At 36.9% G+C, this 18,027-nt stretch overlaps 1 protein-coding gene and 1 pseudogene across 3 annotated transcripts in view; one reads left to right on the forward strand and one right to left on the reverse strand.

Annotated features, from left to right (window-relative positions):
* The window catches only part of Diaph2 (diaphanous related formin 2), a 714,153-nt gene that overhangs the window by 636,413 nt on the left and 59,713 nt on the right, over window positions 1–18,027 (forward strand). The gene's annotated exons all lie outside the window — the stretch shown is intronic.
* LOC127674883 (alpha-enolase-like) lies at window positions 12,477–13,773 on the reverse strand (annotated as a pseudogene).

Here is an 18,027-nt window from a genome sequence, read left to right on the forward strand (position 1 = left end):
GACTGTGATCTCCATTTCAGTGTTCCCACCCAAAACGGTGCTGTGCTGTAACACTCACTACAAGCGCTACACACCAAGGGACTTTATGCTGTTCCAGGTCTTCAATATTCAAAAGTAGAAGCAGATTACTTGTGTGATCCACAGGGAATTATAGTATGACTTTTTATTTAAATGTATATTTTGATTGCCCTTTAAAACTGAGTTGGTCTGCTTCCTATGTCTGTCCAAGACACTTCCTGTCTGAGGTAGAATGTTATTGTTAATCTAGATACTTTGCTCATTCCTCATTCCATGCATAGATTTACAGTTAACAAAATGAAGCCTTAAAATGCAGCAACAGAGTTTCTAAATTATAAATGAAACATACTACTGTATGCACAGATTTCCTTTTCAGTTTCTTGACCTTTGCCAAAACTAATGAGGTTACTTATCTAGTGTGGAGAGTGGATAGAAATTTTAATAGACCTGCCTAAATCTCACTGTTAGTAGTTCTGTGAAGCAGACAGGCCTGCAAGCAACCACACAGTGCTGTCTCTTGAATTGTACTTCCTGCTTCTGCCCCATGCTCTCACATCTGGGGCTAATATATCTGAAATCATTAGATTATGAAGTCAGAAGCACCTAAAACCATGGCTTAGTTTTTTGAACTCAGGTAGATAGCTCACACTTATCAAAGTTTACAATTTACAGAACTTTCCTTTGGAGAAGGTGACAATACTAGATAGTGATGAAAAGCAATATATATTTTTAATCTAACTTTAGCACAGGACTTGTATTTGAACAAAGCAATCTTTCATCATCCCAGTTTAAATGTTTTCCTCCTGTGGCTCAGGGGAAAAGAAATTTCTTTTCTGCATGGCAACTCATAGCTAGAATACCTGTGTTGGATAAGTAGTCTGTTGTGGAAATATATGGTTGGACAAAAGTAATATTCTAATAATAATAAGTAAAAGTGCTGGGCATGGATTATTCATACAGATTCTTTTCATTAACCCAGTGTCTTTAGGGATAAGGATCTTCCTTTCTTATAAGCTATGCTGACTTTGAGTTTATAGCCATGGCAATCCTTGACTTTGCATTTCTCCTATATCAGTCTCCAAAGTAGCTAGGAACACATCTTTTGAAACTTTTGAACTTTGTTTTTTTGGTTTTTGTTTTGGTTGGTTGTTTGGTTGGTTTTGTTTGCTTTTGTTTGTTTCCCAACACAGTTCCTACCACATTCCTCATTCATACCCAGTTTGCCTTGGTGCTTAGTGTAGCTTTTGGATATGCTGTTTGCCCATTCCCTGCAGTAAGACAGAGGCAAGCTACATTCTGTTATCATTTAATAAACATTTGGTCTACACCTTAAAGAAACAAATTATTTGGAAACCTCAGATGCTGCTTTTGGTTTCTACATTTTATCAAGAAATAATAAGGATGAGCAATTCAAACAATGTCTCTTGTGTCTGGGAGATGATATGTAAATTGTTCATCTTTTCCCTTTTAGGCTGTTCATCAGCTTAAAAGTCACTGATGGAGCCCAAAGCAAGAGGAACATTGAAAGCATGTCTCTTTTTATTTTTTCTTGGTTTGTTTTTGGCAAACTGATGATTGTTTCTTCCAGCTTTAAAGAACTGTATGCAAGGAAATTAGGAGAAAGAGCAATAACATTTTAATAACAAGTTTTTATTAAAATGTATTTTGTTAATAAAAATTTTAAGCTTATTGATTTCACCGGAGAAGCTTAGCACCGTGAGCAGCTACGTCTTCACTCAGACACATTCCTGGAATTTCTCGGAAACCAATATGCCTTATGATTTTTTTTTTTAAAAAAAAATCTATTTACAAACATCGTCGCTATATTCCTCCAACCCTGTTTTTATTAAAGGAAGTCCTGCAGGAAAAAATGTAATTTTTCTGAGGTTTGAACATATGGCTGATGTCAGAACCACAAAATCATGTTATATAGAGACAAATGCTGAGTTAAGCCTCCCAAGGCTCAAGCATGTCAGAACCCAGACTAGGTGTCTCTTACACAGGAAGCAAGACATTAGCTCTAGTAGTGCCACTCTGGAAATATAACTACTTACCTGCAAATTCACATGGTGCTGAAAATAACATATGCATGAGGCCAATACTTGCTGGCTGTAGAATGAAATATTGTATGGTAAATCAAACAAGTGAGAACTTTGTAGCTTAAACTGTTGCCTTAAACTGTAAATGTGTAAGAAGTCCAACTTGCTGTCAGGGAACCTGGCATAAATTTTAGAAGCCAATAAGTTCTTTTACCCTATTTCTTTCAATTGTAGTCTCTTATTTTTACTAAGAAGAAGAACTGCCATTGAAGATACAATGATATAAACTGTAAGTGCTTTTGCTTATGGATTCTATGTACAGTTTTGAGGAAGGGTAACTCTCTCTAGCTCAGAAGTAACCCTGACTCTTCATCTCCCTGCCCCAGCCTCCTGAGTGTTGAGATCACAGGCCTGCCATCATTTTAGAATACATATTTTTTCACATAAATCTACAATACACCGCTTCATTTACATGTAATGCTAAAACTAGAACTAAAACTTAGGAAGAACATACAGAAATTGAAGATGGGGTAGAAGGGATAGACATCTTACTAATCTCTGCTGGAAAACATGTTGCAGTGTTCTCTGTTTAAAAGGTCCTTCCAGTTGTTTTCAAGCCCATATACAATGTTTTCCTTTCAGTGGTTTCTATTTAGTCTGTGTGGTTTTGCAAGCCATGGACTAGATGGTTTAGAATCTGTGGATTGGAACACAAGTGAAAGCAACTTCAGTCTAAATAAGCTTGGAAAGACCCCAATGAGAAAATATGAGATCAGACAAGAAACTTGTTTTGCTACTCTCCTCCCGGGCCTTTCCTGCCCTTCCCATTCTTCAGGCTTTTTTGCTCTCTAGCTGAGGAAAATAGTTGTCTGCCTTCCAGTTTCAGAAGCAGGACCAATTATGTTTTGAGAATTCTTAGAATTTCCTCTGTATCTCGGGATTCCCGATGCTGGCTCAGTGTCTAATCTTCCTGGATAGTTAATCATACCTCCATGTTAATATTTTTTTTAATTTAAAGTGTCTTTCCAAATCTTCACAAATAATTTCTGGATTATTTGCTATTTTATATTAGCCATGCAATTGACTGTTCCTCTCCATTAGCCTGGATAATTGAGAGCTGGCTATCTAATACCTTACACCTATAAAAAGCATTAAACATTATGAATTGTACATTTGGAATGCTGCAATTTCAGGTGCCAAAAGCAAGCCAGGCTATTTCATTTTTGCTTTCACCAACATACATGTGTGCCTTACTTAAACAAACCCAATACATGTAAGTATTCTTTTCCAGACCAAACTAAAAAAAGTGATGTCTACCATCTGAGTTCTCTTATGTTCAAAAGATTCATTGTAGTATTTTCTTAGACATTTCCCTGGTTACACTGAAAACATCTCCTTCTTAAAAATAGCTTTTATGAATAACTTCCCTGGAACAAATAATAACTCTATTATGAGTCACCTATGGCTGCAAGAACAGGGTAAAAGACAGTTCTGCCATATGTCATGTTTACTGGCTGGATGTTCTATCTTGTTTTCTAGAAATGTTAAGTGGTTTTAAAGGAACATAGTATACTAAATCCTTCAGTATACATATGAACATGAAATCCACTCATGGTCACAATTGAAGAGGACGCGTATAATTTTCAACAGGGGTTATGTTCAAACACAGGCCTAGATTCTCATCTATCAATATTTGTTAGTTTCCTTGCTATTTATTTTTATACAGCTCCTTTGATAGCATTTGTTCTTTGCACATATTCCTTCTCCCTCTTTTCTCCTGTGTTCCAGTCTAAAACTGAGCTGGAAAACTTATTCACCAAACCCCTATAAAAAGAACACCAATTCCTGTTATAGAGATACTATTATATTTTTTTTTGCAAATAAGACAAACACACACACACATACACACGTACACTCACGTGTTCTTCATCTGTTTAGATAGTCATAAAATACTTTTAGGCAGTTACTCCACGAACTTAGGATAACTACTACTATTAAACATTATATTTAGCACTGAACTGTGTGAAAGCAAAAGCAGAAAGGAAAATATGGTATTTATGCAAATTTCATATATATTTAGTTTAAAATGTTCTACTATAACCTCTTTCTTCTAGTGGCTATTCTAATTTTTTCTATTATGCAATATTACAGACCCTAGAAACATAGATCATTTGAAGTATTAAAAAACATCCTTGAAGTATGTTTGTGTCCATATATGTGATAAATCTGAGCTTCATGTGGTCCTGACTTCATATCCTTGGCACTACATAGACTCTTAAAAAATATGTAACATGTCTATATGGCAGATTAAAACATGTTTACATTAATCAACAAATACTTCTAAACTCTAAGTGCATTCGGATAAAAATCATGACTGCTTTCACTAGCAATTGAATTAGCCATATTTCATATTTCAGAAAAGCAAAATACTAGGGTTCATTGATTATTGAGCTAAAATAGTCCATTGCTTTTGCCCTTTGTGTCCTTTATTAATAGTGCTTGCTCTCGCTTTAGTGAGCAGAAGATAGCCATGGCTACATTGTTGTGAACAGTAAGCATATTACCTCCTGCCCCGGAACACATCTTTCCCTTTTTAGCGGCATGGAGAGTATGTTCACAGGTTATCAGTCTCCCTGGTGGACTCTGTTAGCAGCAACAATGGTGAACTAAGAGCACAAGGAAATGGGGCTGGTGTTCATAAGCAAAGAACACAAAACTTTTAAGCTTCTCAAACCACATTCGGCAAGGTCTGCCTACTTTATTATCTGAGGTGTTGCCGTTCCCTTTCATACCTTTGGAGATGCTGGCTGAATCATTCCTCTGTCTCACAGAGCTTCTGCAGAGAACAGTAATTCATTTCAATGTGGAGACAAGGAAGAGGTCTTTTCTTCTAAAACTTTTGTTCTTACTGCCTAGTAAACTTTGAACTCAAATTGGTGTAAAATTGGAATGCTTTTCTCTCTTGTGTCCCTTTACACTTCCATGCTTACCCCAAACACACAATTATTGAAACCAGCCAGAAGTAAGTAGATTCACAGGGGAATCCTTTTGTCTTGACCCCTGGTTACAATCCTTGCCCTTTCTAATATGTATAGGAATAATTCGAAAGAGTTCTAACTAACCTCAGATACAAGCCTGAGATAATGACCAAGATTAAATGGATGGAACATCTCATTCATATCAATTCCAATTCATAATTCTATTTTATTTAAGTAGTTATCTTTGTCCTTTGGAATTCCAATTAGCTAAAAGATGCCACTGCTGTTAATAATACTGCCTGCCAACGGAAATTACTGCCTCTGCTTCTACAGCTACCAGAATTCACTTTGTGGAAGTTATGTCATAACATAATTTCTCTTGTCAAACCCACCCTCAACTTTAGGCAAAAATTTGAGGAGAGGTGAGGAATTTTATTCATTCAAATTAATCTAGGACACTTTCAAAGCCAGATTTACTCATTAAAAATAGTTATAATAGCAGCTGTCGCTTCCAACTTATACTTTATTCGGGTCGTTTTTATTTTCTAAGTTAGTTTAAAAATATTTTAAGCTATTGATGCCATCACAGTACTCCCCAGTTGACTCCTACATTGATTTTGCTTGTTGTGTTTTTATAAAATTTCAAGTCATGTTTATATGAAAAATAAGAATTAATTAGCCTTTAGTGCTGGAGTGATAGCTCAGCAGTTAAGAGCTCTTGCTGAGCAGTCATAAGTGCTGGAATTCAGATCTCAGCATCCCATAGCAAACTAGGCAGCCTGCATTCTGCTATAACCCCAGCTTTGAGCAAGGCAGGGGCAGCAGGATCTCTGGGACTTACTGGCTCCCAGGGCTAGGAGAAAATAACATGTTGGCTAGGTTAAAGTAAATACCCTGTCTCAAAGGAATAGACCGAGAGTAATGAAAGAGAACAGGAGACACCTGACACATCTTCCGTCTTCTAGTCCTCTACTGGAGTAGTAAGGCACTAGTATTCCACATATGCACTCCAACACAAAGATACACACACACACACAGAGAGAGAGAGAGAGAGAGAGAGAGAGAGAGAGAGAGACAGACACATACATATACATACCCACACACACACACACACACACACACACACAGAAATCTTTTTTAGAGGTAAGAATTAGTTAGGCCTTAATGTAAAACTGTGGAACAGTGCCCTCCCTATGTCATTTCTCCACCTTAGGCTCTATCAAACTTCCCATGTGACTGCTTCTTCACTATTGGCCCTTGAGCTCCGCCCTAAAATGGCAAATTAATGAATAAATGACACTAACTTGTCTGGGTACCCAATAACTTCCCAGTGCCTATCACAGTGTCTGGAAAACATATATTATAGGACTTGAATTTAATTATAAATATAATATATTCTATATTCAAATAAATATAATTTAAATAAATTTAATAAAGTTTATTAATAAATAAATATGTGCTGTAAATCATATAAATAATATAAATAAATAATATATTATTTACTATATTAGTGATTAGTCGGCCTGAGTTGTACAGCTTGACCATTCCTAGTGCTATGTATACTTATAAATGAATCTCCATAATCACCAGGGTTCCACCATCAGCCCATGCTCTTCTCTCTCCACATGAGGATCACTTTGTTTGATAGACCCACTCCCTTCTTTAAAAAACAGCTCAAATCTACAGACCTTCTAGTTTCATTTCTCCCCTTCCTTTACTAAGACTTCTATGCCAGTCTTCACAATAACATCCAATTTTTCAGTCTTTTCTCTAATCCATTCATCTCTCATATCTACTTAACCACGTTTCTCTGGCTAAAGTGTCCTCCCTTATTATCATTTGATAATCTCCCCCTTAAATTTTAAAACTATTTGGCTCAGCCACTACTTAATATTTGCTTTATATAGTTTTTTTTTGTTTGTTTGTTTGGGCATATTTATTTGCTTGGCTTTTTTTTTTTTAAACCCCGGCTTATCTTTTCTGCTACACTGGGAGCCCTCTGGGAGCACCATATCTTATTTGCTTACAGACCCAGTATTAGGCATTTCAGTCATGTTTGAATAAATGGAAAAATGAATAAACAAAAGAGCAAGCATCAAAAAAGGTGCATTTGATATGCAATATTAAAACAACAAAGAATATAATGTGTTTCCTACTTAAATATCAAATGTATAAATTCATAAAAAGGACATAGTGGTCTTGTAATGTACCAATTTACATGTAATCAGACATTACAGTAAGTTTTCTCTGATGTCACTGTTAAGACATCGTTGATACAGGGAATATATAGGGATAGACATACTATTCCTATTCTGGACTATATTTTAAATATTTTGATAAGAATTTTTTAACGGGCTCATGACTGTAATAAAGAAAAGATATTTATGAAATAAACTTCCAGTGCATAAGTATGACCTTAATCAATGTCAACAAATCAGGCCTCCGGCAGTCATTTCACATTTTAGACTGTACAGAGAAACTCATGTTCATCCGTAAATGGCTGTTCTCGAGAATGGCAGATTGAGTTAGTATCAGGAGAGCCTTGTCAGACCTCCTTTCCTAACAAAAATGACCTCAAGCAGGAATGTGTAGTTTTCTCTGAGAAACCTCTTTTTCCCTGAGCAGATCATAGCTTCTGCAACAGAGCTTCTATTAGACAGATGCTGATGACTGAGCATGGGGCTGATTTGAGTAATACTAAAACACCCCATCCAACTGACAAACAAAAATACCACAGCTCTGAGGTCTGAGAATATAATCACTTCTTGCTGATTCTGTGAGAATAGAAGTAGGGGCCAGTGGCCAGGCTATTTATTTTATTGTTTTTTCATTTGACCATGATTTTATTAATAATGTTAAATTTTACTTTATAGTAAATTTTCTTAGAGATAATTTCTTTTAAAATCTAGATTTTAAGAGGACAATTCCAAATAAACCAACAAACAAAAGCAATACCACTATATCTGGTTTTCATTTAACAGAACCTAGAATGGAAATAGAATATATATCATTTTTAGTATCCATCCCAAGTAAGTTATTCCTACTACCTTCTACATCTCTAAAATGAAATAACTCAGTCTCTTCAGATTGAACTCTCAGGAGTGAGCTTTAATTCAGACTGTTTCTTGACTCCTTGATTGCCTAGATACAGTGATCATACATCTCTGTGTAGGTACCCCTCTCTCTCTCTCTCTCTCTCTCTCTCTCTCTCTCTCTCTCTGTCATGTGTCTTATATGGATATGTCCTTATATTATGTCTCTGTATGTCTGTCTGTGTGTTTCCTCTCTGGGGGAAGCTATCAGGCAGATCTCACTATCTCAGCTAGGTAGACCTTCAACTCATGCTTCAATACTCAGACAATTTGGATAGCAGGTGCATGTCTCACTGTGTCATCATCTTTCTATTCTGTTTTTCCCCTTTAAGGTTCTTAAATTATCTATGTACTCTAAAATCCACTTATCTGAACACGCTTACATCTTCTTTGTACTTTTCTAATAGACATAGATGAGCTAAGCCTATGTCATATTCAACCTTTTTTCTCTTGGTGCTTTCTTTCGCATAGAACTCTGATTTTGCCATCAGCCACTTCAAGTCCATATTCAAAAGAACTTTTCATTAACTCACTTGCCCAACTTTCCATTGCCCCTGTCTTTGCAGCCTCAACCCTGGAAGTAGTGATTGTCTATTTTCTCCTCTGCTGCCCTTAGGCTAATTATTGCTGTAGGCGATGACGCACAGCAGTGGTAAGTTGATTGAGTCCACTGCTAGCGGAAAACTTAAAATCCATTAAATTCAGGAAAGAAAACATCTGCCCCAATACATCTACTTGATTCTAGGAGTGTGATTGCTGTAATTATTGAGATGTTTCTGTAACCTGCATACTTAACTGGTGTCTTATGTGTTTAAAATTGTTTTTAAAAGATTAAAAATAGAACATCTGTTGCACTGACAGAATTTTTGTTCAGATTTACATGAATCTAATTTGATAGACTGAAGGAGCACAGTTCAAAATGAGGGAGAAAAATTCAGGCATGGAAGCTCATTGTCTCCTCATTTTCCTCCTAGTGATTAGTAATATACTAGCGTGAGATCTTCAAATCCAGGCAGTCGCCATCTTGCAAATAACTTGCAAGGCATAGTGTTGTAGATGTAGAGCATACTAATAATTGAATCCTGATTATTCATTTGGGGAAACATTTTTGTATTTAAGTTGTTTGGAATCCAAAATTTGTTTCCCACTGAAACAATGTTATAAATGGTGGTTGGCTTCACTGAAATCCTATACTTCTGCAGTGAATCAAGAGCAAACATGTCTGAGGCACTGATAATATCATGAAAGGGACAGAATCAAATAAGAAAAATTAGCATGCTCAGTTTTAGTGGTAGTCAGTATGGAAAAACAGATTATAAAGGGTTGAAACAATAGTTGGAGACTATATAAAGTCTCAGAGAAGGCTTTTTTTAAATGTAAACTTTAAATGATATGCGTTCTGCTTTGTATCTCAGTGAACATTAGAATTTCTGAATTTTAGTTCTCTTTTTGGCTTAGAGTTACTTAATGTGGGACTACCATTCTATAAGTGAGGTCAGTTTCCAAATAATGTTCCACATAAAACAAGGGATAAGGTTAAACTTACTTTGACATGATGACAGAAGAAAATGTTGCAGAGAAGACTCGTATACAAATGTGAAAGATAAAGAATATACATTTTAGCATTCCACAAGTGCACCGTCTAAAGGAGAGTAGATAGTTTCTTTCTTGGTGAGTGTGTGTGTGTGTACAAAGTGTGAAAGAAATTAAATGGGTTATGTTGAGGCACTAGAGATGGTACAGGGATGAAAAGTCAACTATTAAACTTGACTTAACGGAGGTAGAAGATACGCAATGTCTGTTTTACTAGTAGCATGATACAGATCAGGGAATAGGAAGAAATATATTAAAGTCGTGCTACCACGAGGCACCTGTGAAAATGAGTCATGGAGAGATACAGAAAACATTTTCCTTTTCATATTATAGACAGAATTTTCCATTGGTATTCTTTGAAGGAATTCTGTAATGATTTACATTAGTTTTCAGTCTTGTTTTATTGATGCTGATCTTTACTTGAATAAAGTATGGAGCCATGGGATAGCTTGACTTTATTCAAATTATGCAGATGAGATAAAAGGGTTATTGTGAAGAGGAAGAGGAGAGGAAAGACACTGAGCTTGCTACTTAATACCCCTTACATTCACCAGCTGATTGCCTAACATGCATTCAACAAAAATGTCACTGCTGATATAAGGGTCTGTCAGAAGACCCCCACTGAATAAGGCCACAGAGACCAGAATCGCTGCAATCTGCAAGAGGTTTATTGTTCCAATGTACACTGGGGTCCCCCAGCACACAGGCAAGAGGAGACCCTGAGTTCAAAAACCACAGTTTTTATGGACATTTTGGCAGGGTCGCCTGAGTTAGACACTGCGATTGGGTAACCTGAGCAACATTTAAAATTATTAGTCAACACGAATGGGGGTTGTCTCTGACATTTTAGCCTGCCCTGCCCACCTTGAGGTATTTGTGGTATTTCCTGGCATTGCCTTTTTTGTCATCACTTACCTCTCTGGCCTCATCACCCTAGGCAGGGTGGTTGTGTTTAGGCCATTTCTTTATCTATCCTCCCCCAGGCAGTCCTGGTCACAATGCCAAACTTCAGTCCAGGTTTGAGCCTCCATTCTGGGTCATAGAGAGCTGCCCTGCTGTTTCTGATAGGGTTCTCACACTATCTACTAGGCACTGTTAGAAGATACCATGAAAAGGTCCTGAGAATAGGACAACAAACGACATTGTTTCTGCTCTCATTTGCTTGACAAAGTAGGGGAAGGGTACAGACAGGTAAATAAGACACGGAAACATGTTGTGATGCATTGATGTGGAGACACTGTTAACAATTAACAGAATGTACAAGAAAGTTTCCTAAATCTGTTTTGGGTGATAAACACTGCACTTCCAAGTTCTTTAGAAGTTGAGACTTGAGTCTTTAATATTAAGAGTTGGAAAGCAGTTTGAGTGTTACAACAAGGCTCTAGTCTTTAAAACAGAAAATATGTTTCCTAGAGAATATGAAAAGGATATTGAATGATGTGTAAGAATGAGACAGGACTAGTGAAGTGATAGGAAAATATTCCTAGTAGGAAAATAATATTTAAGACTCAATCACATGACAAGACGCCTGAAGAGAATACTAAAGGGCAGGGCCATCATACTCAGAGTATATACTTCTACTTTTAGCAACAATGTCGGAACTTATGGCTGAATGAACTCCCAAAAACCATCCGCACAATCCAAATAAAAGACAAATTCTGTTTCAAGCCATAAGAAAGTTGCCAAGCCAGCCAAAGCCTGAAAAGTTAAACTCTCAAGTAAAGAGAACTGTTAGAAAATGAGGCATGAGATTTTCCTTTGTTGCATTTGCTGATATGGAGTCCATGGTACAGATAAGTCAGCAAAGATTTCAGCCATCTCACAGGATGTGGGTGAGCAAAACAAATGAGGTCATCAGTGCAGTCAATGCTTAAAGGGGACCAATTCCTAAAAGATAGGAGGGGTGGAACAATGGCACTTAGTAGTTTTTTTTACCTTTAGGTATTTGTCACATACTTAATGGCATAACAAAGTGCAACTTGTTAAACAGAAATTGGCCGAACAGCCAGTTAAGCCTTCTCTAATATCATGGGACTGGAGAAACAAATGTTCAGAACCTTCCACCACAGAATGATGCTAGGAACCACCCAAGTGAATTTTGACAGCCTTCAAAAATGTGAGGATTCTTTCTCCTTTTCACCTTTGTCCCCATTCACCCACCACCACATCCCCTCTTCTCCTTTTCCCCTTCCCATTCCCTAGTCTTCAGTTCCCATCCTTCACTTCCATTTCTATTTTGCTTTGCTTCTCATTTCCATCTTGTCTCTCTTCTATGTCTGCCATCTCCCTCTCCTTTCCATTTCTTCTTTTTATTTCTAATAGAAATTAAAAAAAAATTGTGGATTAGAAGGATGGATTCTGAAAACAGACTTCCCACATCTTCATAAATCTGAGATTCTTTTTAGAAGAATATTCTTGTGAAACCCACTCTACCACCTACATTTGGGGCAGGGAGATTCTTTTGCGGCTTTTATTTTTGCATGTAAACCACTGGGAGAGTCTTGATGGTGGGCACCGTAGAGGTGACACTGGAGTTCTGGGCTCCAGACACTAACTGGGAAGTCAGGTGACAGAAAAAAATGATTCAGACCGATCACATGATTACAAGGCTGGGGTCTCGAGCTGGTGGTCAGGCATGGACGTCCAAGGAAGTGACATGGAAGGAGCAAGTACTGGGCCAGGCTTGAGCTGTCTAGATGACATCATGGATAAAGGACCTAAGGAGCTGGTGGCTACAGGGATCTCCAATCCATGCATTACTTGGCCAGGGGGTTCCTGAAGGACATACCAGCAAACTTGGCTTTGCTGCCCAGCTCTTCCTCAATTCTAAAGATCTGATTGTACTTGGCCAGGCACTCAGATCGGCAAGGGGCACCAGTTTTGACCTGCCCCTTGCAGATCCTCAGTCTCCCCAGATCAATGGGACACCATGACACCCCGCCCTCCCCCCATTGGACTGGGCCAGCTTACACACCTAGAGACTCAGTCACAGAGCAGATCTGGTTCACTTTGAGCAGGAGGCAGTTGCGGACTTCTCGCCTACAGCCTTGGTGATCTGTTTAGTGTTGGTCACTGTGAGGTCATCGCCCACCACCTGGATGCCTGCACTAGCTGAGAACTTCTGCCAGGCATCCCAGTCATCCTGGTCAAAGGGGTCTTCAATGGACACCACTGGGTAATCCTGGATAAAGGTCTTGTACAGGTCAGCCAACTGGTCTGGTGTGATGTACCTGCTGGGGTCATCTGGACACTTGACGTCTAGATTGTACTTACTAGGCCTATAGAACTCAGAGGCAGCTACAGCCATGCCAATGACAACCTGGTCAGTGTAGCTGGCCTTTGCAATTGCAGTCTTGAGCAGCTCCAGGACTTCTTTGTTCTCCTGGATGTTAGGTGTAAATACGCCCTCATCACCTACATTGGTGGCCATCCTTCCTGTACTTCTCCTTGATGACATTTTTCAGGTTTTGGTAAACCTCTACTCCAATGCACATGGCTTCTGGGAAACAGGATGACTCCACAGGCAGGATCATGAACTCTTGCTTGGCCAGCTTGTTGCTAGCATGAGAACTTCCATTGATCATATCAAAAGCTGGGATCAGAAGAATGACTTCAGGGTTACTGGCCAAGTCAGCAATGTAGCAATAAAGGGGTACACCCTTTTCCATGGCACCAGCTTTGTAAACAGCCAGGGACACTCCCAGGATGGCATTTGCACCAAATTTAGATTTATTCTCTATGCCGTCCATCTTAATCATCAGCTGGTCAATCATCTCTTGCTCAACAACATTCACATTCTTGCTAACCAGGAACAGGTACAATAGTATTATTGATGTGCTCAACAGCCTGTGAGAAACCCTTCCCCATGAAGCAGGTCTTATCATTGTCTCAGAGTTCTAGGGCCTCGTAGATGCCACTGGACATACCGCTGGGCACTGCAGCTCAAAAGAGACCTTTTGTGGTGTACAGATCCACCTCAACAGTGAGATTCCCACAAGAGTCAAAGATCTCTCTGGCATGGATCTTGAGAATAGACATGATGAACTTCTATCAGTTGGATTGCTATGAAGGAAGGAAAGAGAGTTCTGTAGACACCAAAAAGAGCATTAAAGACAGATCTGAGCATGACCCTGAATCAGAGCAGCACTTACCACCTAAAATTTTAAAGACAAGGTATACACAAAGGTTAAATGCATTTCAGAGGCCCACTCTGTTTAATAACACATATTTAATCTAATTGTTATGTACAGATAAAGTTATATATGCATATACCAACACACTGCTATACTAAAGTAAATTTCTAGTGTTTGGGAAAGATAGGATTCTCTAGTCATATAAACTGCTTATTAAAACATTGCCATTCAATTTTTACAGAGGTGATTATTACAATTTATTAGTCCATCACCATTTGCAACAATAGCTGTTCTAATGTAATTAACCATTGAAAGAAATGCTTTTAAGTGTTCTAAATTGTATTTCTAATTACTTGTAACTAAACTCTCTAGAATTTTAAAATGAATTTTTGTCTTAGGAAAGGCTTCATTGCTTATCTGTGTTGTCGTACTATTACTTTAGATTAGAGTAACTTCATTTTAAAATTACATGTCAAATAAAATTTGCTAGTGGTAATGTGAAATGTATGGCTTTACCCTAAAGAAAAAGGTCTGTTCAGCATTTTTTAATATCATATACCTAAATAGAACTTCCAGTAGGATTAGATCACATCTGGCTCAATGTAGATCTATTTGTACTTGCATAATACATGTACATGTATACGCAGTTATATTTTATGACTATTCGGGTACATTGATTTTTCTATAAAGAGAACTATTATCCACATCTTTTGCACAGAAGTACACTTAAATATTGGCATAGGTAAACAACTTACTAAAATAAAACCCATGCTTGGCACAACTATTACTGGTGTCACAGTTTTTACAACTATAATATTTCTGAAAAGTGAGCTTCATTGCTTTGGAACACTTTTTTTTTTCCCCAAGGGAATGCAAGGGCAGGGTGGTGAACTGTAAAACGTCTCCACTTCATTTTGCATTCTAGTCTAGGCCAAAGTAGTGTCACTAAATCTGATTCCAACTTGAATTGTGGCTCACTGTCATCCTCAAAAAGAGGCTTCTACCCCAGTCTGGGCAGAAAGCGATTTGAAACAAAGCAAGTAATTCTGCCAGCATGCAGTTAGTAAGAATGGAAAAGAGTCAAAAATAGGTTAGTGAAACCAAACACCAACAAAAACATAAATCCAAGGGTATAGGCACTTTTAACTCTGAACGATTTCTCTCTTATGATTCTGTTTAAAGAATTGTATCAAGTGACTATAACCAAAGTAAAAGTCACAAAAGTCCTTCAGAAACAATTCTAAACACATAAAGATGCCTTCCACTTACTGCACATGAAGTAAGCCCCATGCTAAGAATGGGTTTTCTTTGTCCAGAAGCAGATCCTTGCCTTGGATTTCATGCATGTTTGGTGGGGGGGGGGGGTGTCAAACAGTTACCTTATACCAGCCTGAGCTATAGCAGATACCCGAGGTTAAAAACTTGGTTTTGCTTGCTTTGTCCAATTGATAGTCAACTTTTATTTTAGTTGGTAAGCCCTCTAGACTGGGTTCCCAAAACTCATTTTTATTTCTTAATACTTTTATTTTGAAGTAACTTTATAGATTTCCAAATAGGATAAACAAATGTCAAATATTCTTGTTTACTTTCTGCTTTGGATCACTATTACTCTAAATTCAGTGCCCCCTCTCATTCCCAAGCATTGGATGTTGAGAGTTATCTTCATTGTGACATGCCAAGAATGGAAAGTTCATATATGCTGGTTAGAAGCAAGACCATTAGAAGAAGTACTTAGGATTAGATAAGATCTTTAAGGTCAAGTCCAGGACTGAATCTTGGTGTCTTTAAAAGATTATAAGAGACACACACATACATGTGTGTCCTCTGTACATTGCCTGCACTGTCTATAAGAGAGTCATCAGCAGATCAAACCTGAGATTATGAACCTTCAAATCATAAGCAAAAGTAAACTTCCTTTCTTTATAATATACCGAGTCAGTAGAATTGTGTTGTTGACAACAATAAATGAATGGATATGACTAGTCCTAAATATTTGACCCCATATTTCATTATATCCCCTTGCCTTTTAATGACTATTTCTTAACTGTGGAATTAGCATCTAGGGTAATAATAATAAGTTGGCCAACTCAGGAAATCTGTATATAATGAACACATTCATCTTATCAGTCGTCTATGTTCCAGTTATAGCTATTATTCCAATAAAGGTTCTGGGTTGTATATACCATTTACATGCATGCCTTTTTATCTGCAATTAATCAATCCACTTAAAATAATTTTATTGTTTCAAAAACCAATGGAATTGTGAAACTGTATCACATTGTTGAATATAAAACAAACCTGTTTGGTTATTTTATATACACTTCATCAATTTGCATTTTTCTCATGATTAATTCGAGTCATGCCCTCCTACCCAGAACACTGCATAAGCAAACTTTGTCCTTCTTAGGGTTTCACATCTGTAAGCACACAGTGTCTCTCTGTCCCTCATTGGTGATGTTAAGTTTGATTATTTGGTTACTCTGTCACTAAGTACTTTCATTTATAGGGATTATTTTGCCTGCTCCAACTAATAAATAATCCATGGGGAGGCACTTGAAGACCATGTAAATGTATTGCTTGCATCAACTCATTTAATAATTATTAATGATTTGCTTCTGAACCAATCTTTACAATGGTTTTGAGTAATGCTAGGTTAATTTCTCTTAGAACAAAGGACAAAAACAATAATTTATGCTGGTAATTTTTTTTTTTTGAAAAATTTAGTTGATTTCCTTTAATAGTATAGCAAAGGAAATTCCTCCTATCCCTGCCTTTGTGGAATCATGGTAGACTGGATCCACCCAGTGAATTTATCCTAATTCAATGAAAATGAAACACTAATCATTTTTCTTTGAATCAGTGCATCTTCTATAAGCTATGTATATACTCTCCAGAATACTGAACTTCACATATGTGTAGACATAATTACATTGCTTCTGGAAAGCATCGAGATACATTTAACTGCTTTAGTGGCCAAATTCTAAAGTTTCCAATCACTTGACTTTCTTATAGATGGATTTACTTTGTAGTTTTCACTGTTTCTTTTCCATGTCTATGACTGCTCCTGCTTCAGTCATCTCATTTATGTAGTGTGTTCTTTTCTTCTACTTTGACATGCTACCCAATCCTTATGGCTAGGATTACTTATAATTTCAAATTTGTATGTAATTTTATAACTCACATTAAAAATTAATTATTTTTGTTAAATGTATTATCCTTACTCAATAAACAAATGTTTAGTTAGAAATAAGATTTTGACATAATGAAGAAATAAAATAAAATATTTTATACTCATTGAAAACTATTAGTTTATACATTTAGTGTGCTAAAGGTAACTTCTGTTCAAGATAAAAGCTCTAATTTTGTTATTTTTTAATTGTATATGAATAATGATGGAGAGGAGTACAACAGTATATCTGTGGAGGTCAGAGGAAAATCTTATAGAGTTGGCTCTGTCAGGGTTGTATGACAAGTGCCTTTATCTACTGATCCACCTCATTGACCCTAAATTAACCAATTGACTTTTAAAACTTTAATGGTTGTTTAGCATCCTCCATAAGTAAACTTTTGAATTTTGATGAAAAATAAATTTAACATTTTCATCAATTGTGACTTCGTTGCATTATACATATCAGTAACATATTCATATGTGTTAACATTATTAACACACGTACTCACACATCCCCAAGAGGGCCAATGGGGCCACTCAGCATTTTCATGGGTCCTTGAGATTCAAACTCCATGTACTCAATCTTATGTGAAGAACAATTTAACCATTGAGCCATCTCCCTAACTGCATCTTTTAATGTTCAGAATAGACCTATGTCAAAATTAGCACCTTCATTGAATGAAGATTTTTAATAGATTTTTTAAAACTGATATATTAAATAATCCTTATTTTAAGGCACTGAGTTTTAAGGTAACTTGTTGGGCAACAATGACTGATTAATGCAAAGGACAACATCACTATCCAGCATGGCTTATCTTTGTTAAGTTGTCAGCTATTTCATTTCTTTGAATTCAGTACACAACATGACTTAAATTTTCTGAATTGTTAATAAAATCTCAGAGTTTCTTCATAATGCTGGATATAACCTTAATAGTAATAAAATGTTATTAAAGCTTTGTAATCTTATATATTCATGGCTTTTAGAGAAATGAAGCATACATAGGA

This window comes from Apodemus sylvaticus, chromosome X (genome assembly GCF_947179515.1).
Source record: "Apodemus sylvaticus chromosome X, mApoSyl1.1, whole genome shotgun sequence".
Taxonomy (NCBI): domain Eukaryota; kingdom Metazoa; phylum Chordata; class Mammalia; order Rodentia; family Muridae; genus Apodemus; species Apodemus sylvaticus.